The sequence below is a fragment of the Crinia signifera genome, chromosome 2, assembly GCF_055691185.1.
Source record: "Crinia signifera chromosome 2, ASM5569118v1, whole genome shotgun sequence".
NCBI classification, from domain to species: domain Eukaryota; kingdom Metazoa; phylum Chordata; class Amphibia; order Anura; family Myobatrachidae; genus Crinia; species Crinia signifera.
The window spans coordinates 321,620,320-321,638,390 of NC_139218.1; the positions used below are offsets into that span (position 1 = coordinate 321,620,320).

The 18,071-nt window shown below is 47.4% G+C and overlaps 1 protein-coding gene across 2 annotated transcripts in view; it reads right to left on the bottom strand.

The window, feature by feature from the left end:
• The window catches only part of SUOX (sulfite oxidase), a 40,171-nt gene extending 23,438 nt beyond the window's left edge, over window positions 1-16,733 (bottom strand). Inside the window, exon 1 of one of the 2 annotated variants that reach the window (XM_083169182.1) lies at window positions 16,572-16,733. The gene's annotated coding sequence lies outside the window, so the exon portion shown is untranslated. Of the gene's footprint in view, window positions 1-15,401; window positions 15,677-16,571 lie in introns of those variants that run through there. The other variant, XM_083169183.1, reaches the window with a different exon arrangement.
• Window positions 16,734-18,071: the final 1,338 nt, after the last annotated feature.

An 18,071-nucleotide genomic window follows, 5' to 3' on the forward strand; every position in this document is an offset into this window, starting at 1 on the left:
TGCAGAGCCTTCGGGGCAGCCAGGCCCGCCCCTTTTCTTGACGTCGGCAGCCTGGGACCACCCAGAACATTGATGTTGGCCGGCCCAATCCGCCCCTTGACACTACCCCCATGCAGCGGCGCCCTGGCTGCCCCTGTTCCTAGAAGGAACACCAGACAGACAGTTAACTCTAACTATTGGAATGTGTGCCACTTGGCTTTCACTCTAGGAGGGGTATTCAATCTCTGGCCGCTATTCCCGAAGAGGGAAATAGCGTTGGGGCCCTTTTCAATGCAGTCTTCCCCACCAGCACTGAACCGGGATCTCGGCAGAACGTGCCCGACTTTACAAGCAGTCGAGAACTGATAGGAACGGTTGAGCTTCCGGTCACAGCTCGGCAATTTATGGACACGCTCCCCTTCTCGGCGCTCGGGACATTGAATCCCGCTTGCCAAATTAGTATCGAGCTGGCTGAGAATGGGACAAGGTCGCAGCTGTCCTACCAGCCAGACAGTCATGACCCTGCATTGAATACCCCCCTTAAAGATAGAAGCGCAGAAAATGACATTTACCAAATATTGGGGCAGATGTGATAAACTGATAGGTTGTGATGTGATAAAAGTACAAAGGGCATTACTGTGTATGACAAAATGTAAGGTGCTTTATGGTGTAGCACATATAACACTCAATGTGTATAAGGACATGGTTCTCAAACTTTGTTTACGGCACACTGGAGCAGGCCTGGCCAACCTGTGGCTCACCAGCTGTTCTGAAACTACACATCCCAGCATGCCATGCTACAGCTTTAGCATTCCTTAATGGCAAACGGTTACAGCGTATGCTGGGATTTGAAGTTTCGAAACAGCTGGAAAGCCACAGGTTGGCCAGGCCCGCCCTAGAGTAACAGCACACCTAGGATAAAAGTTTTGCATTGATATACATATGAAATTAAGTATATTGCGCCTGTCATCTTTCAAAGCACAATTGTATGTCACTGTCCATGTGTTTTATGACTGGCAGCCAATAGTACTCATTTTGCCTATTTGACCATAAATAATTTAATTTGGTCCTGGACCACCAATTCAAGGCACTCCTGCAAGATTCCTGTGGCACCTCGGGGTGCCTAGGCACACAGTTAGGGAACCACTGGTATTAGGGGCACTTCTGTGTCACATAATGTTTGAAGGAGGGTACTATTGATTGGTCAAGCAACTTCCCAGAGAGACTAAACCGCTTTTTCTGTATTGAGCACATTGAAAACATAGCTTTACATCTAGATGACATTATTTAAAGATACCGTAAGAGCAATCGCAGACAGGATGAAGTGGGAAACCATTATCAGCAATGACAGAAACGTTTGTAGGACAGCACCCTGCAAACTAGCACCAAATACACCCCTCCAGAACTGACAGACATCTGGTCTGAGCTGTATGTCTACAACAGGTTTCTCATACCACTGATATTAAAGAAGTCGTGGAGATGAAGGCGTTGCTAGAAGAGAGAATCATCTTAGCTTGCAATCTCCCTGACACAAAATAACTGGGGATTCAATGGCTCAGGGGTAGATTTTATAAACTTGGTGAATTGATAATCCATACCCTCCAACATCTGAAGGGTCAAAATCGGTACACGCGCAGAAAGGGGGCGTGGCCACAAGTAAAGTGGGCGTGGCCACCCACTTTTTTTTTTTTTTTTTTTTTTTAAAGTGAGCATTTATAAATATTACATCTCCACACTTCTCTTGACTCTTATCCATTGTGATGCACCTGCTGCAGCTCATGTCACATGGCGGCTTGGTGGGCTGCTGGCATATTAAAATAAATAAGTAAGTATTTTAAATATACATATTTAATATACCAGCAGCCACCATGTGACATGAGCTGCAGCCTGCAGCAGGTGCGTCACGATGGATAAGAGTCAAGAGAAGTGTGGAGATGTAATATTTAAAGTACTAGTACAGCCAGGCCTTAGCCACCTAAGTTGCTGCAGTGCACTTACAGCGTGTGCTGTGGCAGGCTCCTACGATGCGAGATGATCCCGGCGCAGTCAGTGTCACGCGCGCCAGGGCTCCGAGTCCGGGCTGGCCACCGCACCCCTGAGCACTGGCAGATTGGCTCCAAGAGGGAGACTGAGGTCGGACGAGTCCTACTCCTCCCATGAGTGGTGTGCAGGGCTTGCATGTGACGTCATGATGCACAGCACCGGCCTGCGCATTGCACTCTAGGGAACAGGCGAGGGGGAGAGCTCAGCCGACGCAGTCTGTCCAGGCAGCACACGGAGCCGGGGCCAGGAGGAACTTTAAGTTACATATGCGGCGCACAGTGAATCATGTGAGTCTGACCACGGAAAATGCGGTACAACTTCAATTTGCCAGTTCAGACTGTTAAAAACTGTACTGTACCGGCAAATTCGGTACAATTGGAGGGTATGATAATCTGGCTGGTACCTGATTGCCAGCCAATCTGCTTGTAACTGTCATTGTTTATACCTATAGTGTAACTTGCCATTTAGTAACTGATAGTACCAGACACTTTGACATTGAGCTGCAGATTTATGAAGCCCAGTGAAGTGATAAACATTGCAATGTAAAATGAAAATGCATAAATACAGTCGGACACCTCTTCATGGGCTAGTACCTATGTACCATGTCGACATGGCTATAATCAACAAAAATTATTTTTTTTTTACTTTTCGTACTAACCATTCCCATGCGGATGGTAAAGTGTGCAGAGCAACTAAATGGGGGTCCAAATGCTCAGGCGTCGACACAGACACAAAGAAATGTGAAAAACTCATGTTGACCTGTTCATGCGTCAACCTGCTATACCACACTCACACCAAGAGGACTGTGGTGTGGGATGGTTTGTACCATCAGGAAGCCCAGCTACTTCACACAGGGCAAATAGCGGTTCAGAATTAAACAGCTACGTATGTATTTAAGTCATCAAGCAACCTGTGTCTTGTGACGCATATCAATCATGATTTCAGGACACTAATGACTAAATTTGCAATAAATACAAAACAATCAAAATAAAATAGAAATCAGTTTGAAAAGTAAAGGAATTACTGTACATTTGGTCACCCAGAAAAAAAAAAAAAAAAACCCTACCAACTATAAAACACTGTAGTCCCATGAACACATGGCGGTATTAAGGATACATCACGTATCGAGAAGGTCCTACCAGAAGAAGTCTATCAATGGGTATGGTCGACACCACTAGGACAACATGCGGTTTTTCACCCGAATGTTGACACAGTTTTAAGTGCACCACTTGGCCCTCACCATGCTTAGGGCATGGTGCCTCGCTGTGCTCGGCACACTATTTTATTCTCCCACCATGCCCTAGTGGATGGTAGGGCATGAAATACCGTCTGTCGGCACAAAAAAGTGCAAAACCCCATGTCGAACTAACAACCTTCTGCCATGTTGACCTAGACCCCTGTCGACCTTCCAGTATGTCAACCTAATGACTGTTGACCATCCGAATGTATCATAAATGACGGACAGAGCAGGGTGATTTTCAAATGACGTTTCAATAGCGTATCTTACATCTAAGTCACAACTCAATAAGCTACAAAAGGGAGAGTACTGTGCAGCAAGATAGCAACTCTGCAGTAGCGTTTCATTTACAGAAGGATATTAGGACTGCTGAAAAGTAGACTCCTATAGAAAGACACCACATTGGCCTGGAGGCAGAGTGTAGTAGTGATAAGATCTAGCTATAGTCACAGAAGGTACTGCAAACAGTCCCGACTTGTTCAGGAAAGGAACACCGTAAACTGGAAGGTGAGAAGACAGATAGAGAAAAGAGTCGTCAGGGGGTGGGAAGAGACAGGAAAGGATAGGTAATCACTCTTTAAATCTGAAGGTAGATGTAAGCAACATTCGGGACAGTTGCATCCAGAAAATCTGGTAACCATAGGGAGTGATATGAGTGTACTAGAGTACTATGTGCAGGGAAGGGGGGGGGGGCAGCTATGGCTTTTGGGGGTTATTCAATCCCGGACGTTATTTCTTGCCAATTTGCGGACTTTCCAACACTCGGTACATTTAAAACCAACTGTCTGCTTTGTGAATCCTTCTTTTTTTTTTTTTTTATTCTGTTTTTATTGAGTTAAAGTATTCAAGTACAGAGACCAGAGAAGTAATAACATGCATCTTTGCGAATGATTTAGGTTACAGATGTTGGCATTACATTTACAATAATCGTTACAGTATTGCAGTCTCAAATATAAAAGCAGAACATACAAGGGTATTCTTATAACCAGGGAACGATAGGAGGAGGGGGGGGGGGGGGGGTTTCGGGACTGGAGGGTTTCTGGAGTTGAGTGGGAGGAGGGGGGGGGGGGGGGGGGAGAGGGGGGTTGTCCAATCCTTCGTAGTATCTTTTAATTAGTCATAGAGTTGCAAAGAGATGGAAGAGAGGATTGATTGGGTCTTCCATGGGCCACCACATAGTCTTTGTATAGGTTGGAAGATTTGTAATTTAACCATGGAAGCCGCTTTGTGAATCCTGGGATCGTGGGATTGTCAGACGAGTAAAAGAAACACCGATCCACAGATCCAGCAGCAGGCGCTGCACAACGCACATCCGTAGTCTCGCGATAACTGAGACCCGGAAGACATCCTGACACAGAGGGAGCGAGGGGAGCCCTGGGACCCGCTCCGGACGGAGAGAAACCCAGACAGACATCCTCTACAGACGCCCAGCAAACCGAGTGACAGTGCACACACGCTGCTATGCGGGACGCCGCTAGCAGTACTTTGTGAGGACACACCACGGACACTGCTTCAAGTGTAGGAGCAGAGAGGGCATAGATAATTCATCTATGTGATTGTAAGGGGGTTCCAGTAGGAATCGCCTGAAACCCATCTGAGGCACCTCTCTGCACACTCCACCCAGCCAGACTGTCACACTCTAACTGTTCACTTCACACACAGATCGTCAGGGGAGGCCGTAGGTCCTGGGCTCAGGACCCACGGTAGCTAAAGTAGTCTAGTACAGACCAACTGAAAACCCATTGGGAACTCTCCCCGGGCGACACCTGTGTGGGAAGATTCCCATCAATTGGGGACCCCTAATAGGTGTATAGAAACACCACTTACACCCACCAAGGGTACCCATTACCCCTAGGGTAACAAGGCTGCAACACCACCCCGTACTGCCGACCATTATTCCCTGCAGCAACCCCTCCCACCCATCGGCATCACAGAGTCTGGCTCACACATAATATCTTAACCTATTAATAAAAAGGGATTTTTGTAAGAACTTACCGTTCGAATCCCTTTCTCTGATATGGTCCTGGTGACACAGCTCAACACTGGGATGTAGGAGGGTCCGAAGGAGCCAGGCCCCTATCCTAAAGCTTTTAGAGGGTAGGCTCCTCCCCTACTGCATCCCTGACTCCTCAGTTCAATCTTTCAAAACCACTGGAATACATTAACTCAGTACAAACGCCTGCACATATTATATGCACATTTTATAACAAAACTGTTAACTTTAACCATTTTAACATGAACATCATGAAACTTCTGGCATACTTACTGAGCGTAAGGGAGGGATCGCTGTGTCACCAGGACCATATCAGAGAAAGGGATTCGAACGGTAAGTTCTTACAAAAATCCCTTTTTCTCTTTCAATGGTCCTGGTGACACAGCTCAACACTGGGACGTTCCAGAGCCGGTCCTTTGGGTGGGTACGCTCAGGTCTGCAGCTCTCAGCACTGCTCGCCCGAATGATGCGTCCTCCGACGCGAACTCATGGAATCTATAGAATTTGGCAAAGGTATGAACAGATGACCAAGTGGCAGCCCTGCAAACCTGCTCAGCTGTTGCCCCATGTCGAACCGCCCAAGAGGTGGCAACTGACCTGGTGGTATGCGCATTTATTCTGGCCGGTACAGGCCTTCCCACTTTGGTGTATGCAAAAGCTATCACAGATCGCAACCACCTAGCAATAGTCTGCTTAGATGCAGGCCAACCAATTTTGTGTAGGTCATACAACACCAACAAGGTGTCAGTCTTTCTGACACTCTTTACTCTGTCCACATAAATGCGTAAAGCACGCACAACATCCAAACTCTTTAACTTGTCCCTTTTCTTAGAACCCTCTGGGGGTTGAAACACAGGTAGAATTATCTCCTGATTTAAATGGAAGGCAGAGACTACCTTCGGTAAAAACTGAGGCACTGTCCGAAGGACTGCCCTATCGTCATGAAAAATGAAGAAAGGAGATCTGCATGACAAAGCTCCTAACTGACACCCTCTTAGCTGATGCCACTGCCAACAAGAACACCAGCTTCCATGTGAGAAACTTAAGGTCCGCCGACCTCAAAGGTTCAAAGGGTGCCTTCTGAGGGCATTCCAAAACCAGTGACAAGTCCCAAGGTGCCACTGGTTGTTTGTATGAAGGTTTCAACCTAGATACCCCCTGTAAAAATGTCTGAATTTCCGGTAAAATGGCTATCCTCTTCTGGAAATAGATGGACAAGGCCGAAATCTGCACCTTCAATGACTGGAGGCTTAGGCCCGATGAGAAACCATCTTGTAAGAATTCCATCATCTTTGATAATTTAAAATGAGATGTGTGTGACTTCCGTCTCTCACACCATCGAATGTAAGTTTTCCATACTCTATAATAATTTGCCGAGGACACAGATTTCCTGGCTTTAATCATAGTATGAACCACTGCGTCAGAAAAACCTTTTCTTTTCAAAATGGCGGTTTCAATAGCCAGGCCGTCAAAATTAATCGAGCTGAATCCAGGTGATTGAATGGACCTTGTCTTAGAACATGGGTCCTCAAACTGCGGCCCTCCAGATGTTGTGAAACTACAAATCCCAGCATGCCTTGCCACAGTTTTGCTATAAGGGAGTGTTAAAACTGTGGCAAGGCATGCTGGGATTTGTAGTTTCACAACATCTGGAGGGCCGCAGTTTGAGGACCCATGTCTTAGAAGGTCTGGCCTCAGAGGTAGACGCCATGAGTCCACAGACAACCTCTGAAGCCTCGAGTACCAGGACCTCCTTGGCCAATCTGGGGCCACTAAGATCACCGGAACCTTCTGCCCTTGTATTTTCTTTAAAAGTCTCGCTAGCATTGGTACTGGTGGAAAGGCATAAAGGAGATTCCCCTCCCAGGGGATAGTCATGGCATCCACTGCCTCCGCTAGTGGATCCCTCGTTCTGGCATAGAACCTGGGTACTTGATGGTTGAACCTGGATGCCATCAGGTCCACATCCGGAGTTCCCCACTTCAAGGTGATCTGCTGAAACACCTGAGGGTGTAAGCTCCATTCCCCTTCCTTGAGCTCCTCCCTGCTCAGGAAGTCGGCTTCTATATTCTCCACTCCTGGTATGAATATAGCTGATACAGCTGGAACATTCTGTTCCGCCCATAGGAAGATTCTGGACACCTCCCACATGGCCATTTTGCTGCGTGTACCTCCCTGGTGATTCAGATACGCCACAGCTGTGGCATTGTCGGTCTGAATCCTTAAAGGGAGGTTCAGTAACCTGTCTCCCACCAAGGAAATCACTTTCCAGACAGCTCTCAGCTCCAAGATGTTGATCGGTAGAGCTGACTCCTCTGCAGTCCACAAGCCCTGCAGCCTGAGGTCCAAGACTACTGCCCCCCAGCCCCAGAGGCTGGCGTCGGTAGTCACTACCAGCCAGTTCCAGGTCTGCAATGACCGACCCCACTGAAGGGAATCCACCATTTCAAGGAGTCTCGAGTGTCCGAAGACAGCACTATCAGCTCCGACTTCATGGTCTGTGGGTTTCCTGACCAAGCCGACAAAATGTTCCATTGGAACACTCGGGAGTGGAACCTGGCAAATTGAAGCGCCTCGAACGACGCCACCATTTTCCCCAGGAGCTTGAGGCACCTCCATACTGAAATGCTCCGAGCTCTGAGAATCTCCTGGACTAAGGTGACCGGATCCCTGGCCTTTACCTCCGGGAGAAATACCCGATGGAGATGGGTATCTAGGATGACTCCCAAGAATTGGAGCCTCTGTGATGGTACCAACTGAGATTTTTGCAAGTTTAAAATCCAGCCGTGAGCCTGTAAAAAACTGATGGCTTCTGTCAAGTGACTCTGAAGCATGGCTGCTGACTCTGCTTTGAACAGCATGTCGTCCAAATAAGGTATCACTGTGATTCCCCTGAGCCTCAGCACAGCCGCCATCACTGACATTATCTTTGTGAATACCCTTGGCGCGGTGGCTAGCCCAAAGGGTAACGCCCGGAATTGTAAATGCAGGTCTCCTATAGCAAACCTCAACAAGGTCTGATGTTCCGGGTGTATAGGGACGTGCAGATATGCGTCCTGGACATCCATGGACGCCAAAAATTCTCCCTGGTCTAGGCTCAGGAGCACTGACCGTAGAGACTCCATTTTGAAATGGTCTACCCATAAATGAACATTTAGGGACTTCAAATTTAGTATCGGTCTGAAAGACCCGTCTGGTTTGGGCACCAGAAACAAAGTGGAGTAAAAGCCTTTCTTCCACTCTGCCCTGGGAACCGGAGTAACCACCCCTTTCTCTAATAGGGAGTGAGCTGCTCTCACAAGAGCTGTACGAAGCCACGCTTCCTTTGGCAAAGATGTGGGGATAAATCTTTTCGGAGGCAGACCTCTGAAAGGAATTTTGTAGCCCTGGGCTATAATGTCTAACACCCAGGCATCCTGGTCTAGAGAAGCCCCCCCCCCCCACCTTTATCACTGCCGGGCAAATCCCCTGACAGTCATGCGGAGGGTTTGTCCTCTCCTTTGGTGGCAGGCTTCTTGTGAAAAGAGCCAAACTTGGACTTCGGGGTCTTGCCCCTAGAGGACTGAAACTTTCCCCTGAATGACTGTCCTCGAAAGGATGCACCACCTCTAGGGGAGGACCGAAAGGACGGCCTGAAGGCAGAAAATCTGGATGCCTGCTTAGCCGTGGGAGCCGGCAGAAATTTACTTTTGCCGCCCGTGGCCTGTTTAATTATTTCCTCTAATTCTGATCCAAATAATAACTTTCCTTTGAAAGCTAAAGTTTCTAGGGCCTTTTTGGACTCATTGTCCGCTTCCCAGGCCTTAAGCCAGAGCACTCTCCTGGCATTAATAGACACTCCGGTTGCCATTTTAAGTGCTTCCACCACATACTCTGCAGCTGCCTTAAGCTTCTCCGCCAGCAGCAATACACCAGGGTCAGCCTGTAGCATGGTGCATAATTCACTAGCCCACTCATTTATGGCCTTAGAGACCCAGGCTGAAGCAATAAGAGGACGTAGGGTGAATCCCACCCCTTCAAATATAGCCTTGAGGTTACCCTCCAGCTTTTTATCCACAGGATCTTTAAAAGCTGCACCGCCCTGTACTGGTAAAACAGTAGCCTTGGACAAACGTGCCGCTGAAGCATCCACAACTGGCACCTTTTTCCAGAGCTCCGCATGAGACTCTGGCATGGGGTACAGACTAAGGAATCTCTTAGGCATTTGCAGCCTCTTATCAGGGGTTTTCCAAGCCCCTTCCAACAATTCCTGTAAACCTTCATCCGAAGGAAAGGTAACAGCCTCCTTACGCTGTCGCTTAAACACACCTTTAGCAGGAGTTTTATCCTCCACTGACAGTTTTAAAGCCTGTTTCACAGCTACAATAAGATTCTCTACTCCTGCAGAAGAGGTCTCTTCAAAATCATCACCCTGATCCCAGGGGATGTCAGTATACGCTCCCTCCTACTCATCTACCAATGTAGGCATAGCATAAGACCTTTTAGGGGTCCCTGCAACATCAACATCAATCTTGTCTAGTATCTCACTAAACCTGTTGATCCCCCTAGCAGTATCCTGCATCACCTGAATAAAGGCAGGATCTGCCTGGGTAAGAGGCAAGGAGCCAGAGGACTGCTGATATAATGGCATAGGTCTCTGGGATTCTACCAAGACATCACTCTGCCTGTCCAGTAGCTGCACCAAAGCGTTCACTGACCTGCCTAGGGCAATGGCCCACGCGGGTTCAATCTGCTCTGCCCTCTGAGGTTCACTCCCCATGGGTCTCACAGCAGCGCAAGTATTACAAAAGCCCCCCTTGGCCATCTGCTCAGGGACAAATTTCTGTGTGCATACATTACACACGCTCAGTGCAATAAGGGCTCCCTCCCCCAAAACCACAGCATGTTGCTCAGACATGATGAAAAGTGATATATATACAGTGCATACAATGTACCAGCGATTATACAGGTTTAATGCACTCAGTCACTTAGCTGTCTGTCGGTTTCAGATGCAGGGAAACGATGCCCAGGAAATCCAAACACTCTGCCAGGATCTGTAAGCCAGCTCAGCTCCGCTGCAAGCGTTCTGAAAGGCGCCAAACACAGAGTGGGGGAAGAGACCAAAGTCCCTGCTGCTGCGGGGTCCGTGACTTTTGGCGCCAACCACCCCCAGTCAGCCGCTCCCTTGGTAGGATTTCCTAGTTCCAGTATCTCCCCCTCGACTGGGGACCACTTGGAACATGCCTGTAACAACGCTGCTGTCCTCTCATATAGGAGCTCAGCGTGTAAGCTCCGCATAAAATGGCCGCCGCCATCACGGAGCGCCTGTCCCCCATGATCCCCACCTATACGTGAAGCCGGTTTCAGGACACTCCGGAGCCCAGGCAGCTTCTTAAAAGAAGCTGTAAGCGCTGCACAGGGAGGCCAGACAGCGTCTCCCTTGTGCACAGTGAGCTGACAGGACGTGCTTCTGTCAGCTCCTGCTGCGCTAGCAGTGTGAGGATTCACTATGAGAATCCTCACTCTGTGCCTACCTAGCTAGTGTACAATTAATAAAATAATAAAATTCCCCTAACTACTCTAATTCTTCAGCTGCTCCTGCAGCCCTTTAGAATAGTACCCACTCCAGTGGGCACCTAACACGAACTGAAGAGTCAGGGATGCAGTAGGGGAGGAGCCTACCCTCTAAAAGCTTTAGGATGGTGCCTGGCTCCTTTGGACCCTCCTACATCCCAGTGTTGAGCTGTGTCACCACGACCATTGAAAGAGAAATACCTTATTTCATTTTACCTTTCAGTGTTTTACTAGTTCTTCTTCTTTCCACAACACTTAACCCTTTTCAACACCATCAGGATAGCGCTTTCCCATTTTCTAACCTTCTTCACTACAAGCAATAAGGGACAGGGATACCCTTAGGGAAAAGCAGCACCTGAGTTTAGCATAGGACACCACACAGGCAGAGCACAGTGTTAAAAACTATTTTCCATAAAACTGTCGTGCCTGTTGTGATGTCCCAATAGTCAGAATTGGGGATTGAATAGCCCCCACTAGGTAGTTTCCAGGTGTGTTTGTGCACAAAAAATGACCAAGTTGTGGTATAGGGTGAGGATCTGATAGCTAACCTTCAGCCACCTGAAAGTGGATCTGTCCCCCAGGTGTCCAGAGTAACCATTTATAGAGTAAAAGATGACCAAGATCTGATTATACAGAGTATGTTCTAATTATTCCTGTAGAAGAAATGGTCTGCGAGCTCACTGATGATGGTATCGGTTTACTTCTAGCTGGAATTTAGGAAACCATCCTGGTGGGATTAGGGTTAGTGGTCTGAGCGGAGAACAAAGTTGTATTAGCAGAGAACAAAATGTATGAGCAGAGGACATTCCCCCAGCTCAGAGCTTTATGTGCATAGTACACTGCTACTTACTGGCCTTATACAAACAGATTACAAGGAGATTGCTTACATAACACACAAAGCGCACAGTACCTAAACAGGGAAAACCTTTTACTATCTAGGTGGTTAAAACAGTTATAGTATAGTGAGTCCACAGTGTACATGGCTCTTTTCTTTTATTAGCCATCTAAATTCTGGTTATGGCTCTACAAACATAGGGGGTTATTCTGGTTCACTGGTCTAAAGCGACAAAACCATGCTGCACTGCAGGTGGTGCTGATGCAACATGTGGAGAGAGTTACATTCGGGCTTTTTATTGCTTCTGTGCAGAGTAATGCTGGGTACACACCAGGACGACAAGGGTCCGATCCCATCAATCTAGATTCTGTTCCGACCAATTGGATGTAGATTGTGTGGCGATTGGGCCCTTTTCTGTCCTGGTGTGGACCGATACCGATCCGCGGGTCGGTCGTTATTCAGATCCTACCTGCAGCAGGTTGGATCTGAATAACTACCATACTCCCGGGTCGCTATCGGATCGGACCCACTCACGGTGCACATCTTGAGCGGTCGTGCCCCCCCCACGTACATCGTGAGTGGGTCGGAAGAAACACTGATGACCTGCTCACATCGTGCATCGTGAGCGGGTCCTCCTGGTGTGTACCCCACATAAGTACTGGCTGCTTTATATTTACACTGCAATATAGAGATCAATTTGAAGTACCCCCCCCCCCACCACCCACCCACCCAAATCTAACTCTCTCTGTGCATGTTACCTGCCCCACCTGCAGTGCAAATGGTTTTGTCCATTAGAGAGTGATTGTGCCTTTGCAAGTGAACCAGAATAACCCCCATAGTATCAGCTTATTTTAACCCGTATCCGATCGACGGTGTCTAGATCGGCCATGCTTAGTTGAAAGCGTCTAGTTAGACAGTAATGAAAGACAAGCGTTGGGCTGACAGAAGCAGGACCACTCACAAGGTTGACATAAGTTTTTTACACTGTATTTTTTGGTGGCTATGTCGACAAAGGTCAACATGGGCACGAAATACTATTATAATCTAACTCTATGTCCACTTGGAGGGCAAAGTATGAACCAAGTTGGTCTAAAGCAGAGAAACGTGAAAAACCCATGTCACCTTTGTGTTTGTCAATATAGACACCGCCAACTATCTTTGGGTGTCTAACTAGACGCTGTCGACTAAGCATGGGCGATCCGATGACCGGATACAAGTTAAACAAGCTGATACTTTGTTTGTAGAGTCATAAGCAGAATGCAGAGGTGGGGATCATTTGGTCTACAACAACTAGGCTGACAAGCATCAGGTCGACACCACTAGGTCGACATGCAGCAAGGTCAACATAGGACATGGACGATAGGGTCATTAGGTCGACATGGGGACTTTTCATTGATTTTTTTACCTGAATGTCGACATGGACACATTTGGAAGTGCACCGCATTGCTCGGTATGCTCCCACCACGTCCTAGTGTAAATACCGCCTGTCGGCACATGTCAGTTCAAAAACCCCATGTCGACCTAATGACCCGTCAACCTAGACCCATGTCGACCCAATGCTTGTCCACCTAGTTGTTGTAGCCCAAATGCATATAGCTAATTAAAGAATAAAGCTTGGTACTCACTTGTACAATCACACAGTCGCTAATGGTGTGTACACACAGGAGCGATATGCCGTGCTATCAGATCGCATCGCACGGCATGCTAGAGTGGCACAATTTAGACTATATAGTGCAGATCTGCACTATATAGTCTTGCCTGCCCTCTCCATTTAACTGCCAATTTGCGCTCACACGGAAGCGTGCATCGGGCTCGCAAGCGCTAAAAAAGCATGCGATCAGCATGAGATATGGCTTCCAATGTTCACTATATCGGCAACATCGGAAGCCATATCTTACCGTCTGTACACACCATAGCTTCGGAAGTCCTGATCAAAATGCCAATTCCTGTGCACACACCTTTACAATCTACCTTCGATCGCTAAAGCTCATACGTGTAAAGAATCTGCTGAAAAGACACAAATGCAACGCTTCTGCTGGAGAAGCATTGGACAGAATGCCCAGCAATGTGCATACACTACACTTGTCCAATCATGGTCTGCAGCCCGTCTTCATCTGATAAAACACGATCACTGGTGCATACATACCCTTAAATTTATCACAGGAGTCGATCTGGAATACACTGGCCTGAATAGTGTACCCATCTTTATTCTACTTGCCCATGTAAAGCACAGTGGATGTCCTAAAATGTACACATATTTCAACTTTATCACGTAAATAGTATAGGACTATAAACCATTTCTCGTCCAACCTAAACGCATAGTTCACAGTATAGTACTATTTTTAAAGTGATCTAAAGTCACACAGCCATGGGCTTAGGGTGGAGTCTGTAGGAGGTGGTGGTGGTGAGAGGGGGGTCACGAGTGTGTATGTTTGATTTGACAACGCTCACAGGCAAGCTTAATATTTAACGTAAACCAAAGTTAAGTAACTACTGTAGATTAACTTTTAATGTCACCTAAAAATTTTATTGTAAATAAAGCCGGTAAAGCCTCCTGGTCCCTGTGAAATTGGGCCCCAAGCAAATCATTAGACATTGTTCTACATGTTTATGTTCATAAACAAGTGAAGATCGATCAATCCAATCCTTCCTGTTACTCAGTGTACGCTTCGGGAGAGCAGATCTGCAGTTTGATTGGTTAAGTGACTGTGGGTGTGATAGACTACCAATTCCTATCATTTTTTTCAAACAGCTTCTAAAAGGGCAGTTAGGAGCTGGTACTTTATCACTCTCCATTTTACCACTTTTCAAAGTTTAGTACGTGTGTGTGTGTGTGTGTGTGTGTGAGTGTGAGTGTGAGTGTGTGGTCACCAAGCCAGTTTGGTGCACAACAGACAATACTGCTGAGGAGGTACCGCACTGTTCAGGAAACTTCTCAGCATAACATATTAGCTGCAGCAAAGAGGTGCATCTTTACATCAAAAACATTGGCCCAGCTAGTCAGACTAATGCTGCCCATACATATGTGTGATCGGATTTGATGAGACATCGCAGTGCGATGTCCATCAAACCCGATCGCATCTTGTGGTGCTAAAGTGCCCCCTTTGCAGCACCCGATGTCGCATGCCATCTTGAGATGGCACATTGGGTGCTGGAAGAGGGCGGGCAGAGGGCTGTGTTCTGTAGCGCAAGAGGGCGGCGGGAGTCAGTCAGCGGTGACGGCAGAAATTTTTAAACACTGATCAGCCCTCTGATCAGAGGGCTACCCAGTGTTTAAACACTTCTGCCGCCACCGCTCACTGACCACCGCCACCTGCTAGCGCTACTTCTTGCGCTACATAACACCGCCCTCTTCCCGCCATCTCCCACGCCGCCAACGGTCCCCTCTACCCATCCCCACGCCGATGAAAAAGCGTTCCCTCCGCCCCCCACCTGCGGATTGCATTTGAGCATCGCATGTAGTTAAAAACCAAATGCGATCGCTCCTGCGATTTGATAGATATTATGTGCAGCACATAAAATCTTGAGACCCGACATTCGACCGGCGTGCCTGCGCATCGCACTGAATGTTCCCTTAAAAATGCATACAATCATTCAATTTATAGGCCAGATGTGGTCGAAATCGAATGATTACATGCAATATCTCACAAGTGTATGGGCAGCATAAGGTGCAAACACACCTGAAGATCCCCGCAGCCACAGATATCAACAGCAGTCAGGCCCAGCGAGGTGCTGGCATCCGCAAGTGTATACACACTTACCAATGCCCTAAAGTTTGGCAGCTGCTGTGCTGAATTGCAGTGCGGAAACAAACTTGCACTTAATTGGACCGACCTCTAATTCGATAAGATGGTGGAGTTCCAAAGCTTGGGGCTGCGAGCGATTTATCTGTACATTCTCCAGGCCAGTCCAACCATGCCCTTAGGTTAAAAAGCACACAAAAGCCATAACTGCAACATTATATCATTATATGATGGTGACAGGTGAGATAGGGGACTTGCAGTGGATCAGTGTTAATACTAAAGGGGACTTGCAGTGGATCAGTGTTAATACTAAAATAAACTTGATAATATACTGGTCTTTCACTGCATTTGATCCATACTGGTCTTTCACTGCATTTGATCCACACAAAAAAGATCAATATGACAACACATTCCCTATGCTAAATAAAACAGTTATATGGATATTATAGTCACCAGAAACGTATGTGAGCACAATCAACCTCCAAGAATTCTAACTTCCCTAATAACTGGTAGCAATAGTATAGAAATATGCATGATTACTACTCGTTTCCCTACTGATCACTGAAGCAAGGACACCAGACTTCACAGATAAGACTGAAGCGTTTACACCCATAGATTAACACATGTTTTTTTATCAAGATGCCCCTGTCAAAGGTAGGTCTAGCTCTGGTCAACGTTCTAGGTTAGTGACCCAGCAAACAATTACAGCACAGTCCAAATTACACTTTCTCCAACACCTAAGAAGCCTGCAGATGTACTAATAGAACACCCAGAACAAAATACTAATGATACATCTGTAAACCTAGAATTACAGTAAACAGCCTCCGCATGCCAGATTTGTGGCGTTTCCCAAAATTATTACTTTTTTCAAAGCATTAGTCACAGGGAGGGTCTCCGACACATGCTAAAAACAAATAGCAAAAATAAGTAGAAGCCACTATGTGTGACCACTGCGCTAGCATGCTGCCGCTATACCCCCTGCGGCGGTATAGCACATGGCTGGCATTCTGCCTCTGTGGTGGGGTGCAGGGATCAGTAAAGGGGGGTACTGCTGTATGCCCTCTCCAGGCTGCTCCTTAGGACATGGTACGGTGATGGCCCAACGCCGCCTGCGCTGCTTCTGCCGCTAGAGGGGGTCGCGCAGCTCTGTGCGCCTTCAGTGCGTCAGCGCCTTATGGACAGACGTACCTCCAGGATCTGCTCCTTTCCCCAGCTCACTGAGCTCAGCCCGGTTCGGGCTCTCTGCCCGAATCCCTCTCCTTTTACATCCCATACAGCCACGTCACAGGGAGGTGGGTCATCAGCACACCCGCTCCACCCAGCCAGGAGCTGCTCTCACTCATCTCAATTTCAAGTGCATGGCAGCAGGAATCAGGATGGCTGATGTGACGCAGTGATTCCTAGCACATGAGCAGCCAATAAAGCACCTATCCAGCGACCGACATTACCCTCACTTGAATAGGGCAGCAGCAGGAGACTAGTTACCCCACTATAGCTATTGACATAGAATTTGACGGCAGATAAGAACCATTTGGCCCATCTAGTTTGCCACTATAATGTGTACTCTGCTGCATACACCCGGGGCAGAGGCTCATGTGAGAATAGTAATGTTATGTCACATATACAGTACAAATGTTACATACTGTATACAGTACATTCATCCTCTTACAGAATACAGTACCCTACCTGTGACATAGGGTTTAGTTTAGGAAGAAATTCTGAAGTCTCAGTGTACGTCTGACTACTTGGTACTTCCTCATCTTTGCGGCCACCGCTACCCCAGTTACGTTAGCCGCTACTTAACCGTTGTTTTAGCGAGGAAACCGTTACAAATCTGCTCTAGAGGCAGTTTTTGAGGTAAAAGATATTTACTATATTTAATCAGGGCCGGTGCAAGGTTCCCCAGCGCCCTAGGCAAACTGTCTGCCTAACACCCCCCCCCCCCCCCCTATATATATATATACATATATATATATATATATATATATATATATATATATATATATATATATATTAGGCCCCCCTATCAACTACAGCTTGAATAAACATCCAATATCCAAATAAACAAAGAAAGAATGAGGGCACTCACCAGAGCATCCAATTAGAGACCTTTTAATCCATAGTTCACATAATCAGGTCCTAGTTATGGGAACTATGGATTACAAGTTTTCTATTTGGATGCTTTGGTGAGTGCCCCCATTCTTTGAGATATATATATATATTCAAAGGCTGCGGTGCTCCTGCCCGGCTTCCTTCCCCCTTACCTCAGACCATTGCTGGTGAGGTATAATGTGTGGGTGGCGGCCAGCTCTACTCTTTCGTGGGCTGGCTTCTGCTGCCTTGTCCTTGCCAGGGCCATCTTAACACCATTATTGGCCCCCGGGCAAATCAGCGCAGTGGGCCTTTCCAGGAGCACACACTTCCTACTTGGGCCCCTCCAGGAGCACAAACAAATCTAAAAATAGAAAGCACAGAAAGAGTGAGGAGAGAGGCAGTGGGGTTGGGCAGAGAGGGATCATGCACACAGAGAGATAGGGTGAGAGAATGGGGTTCAGGCACAGAGAGATAGATAGGGATGAAAGAGGGGGGGTCAGGCAGAGAGCAAAAGAGAGGGTGAGAGAGAGGGGGTCATGCACAGAGAGAGAGACAGGAGTGAGGGAGAGGGGGGTCAGGAAGAGGGAAAGAGAG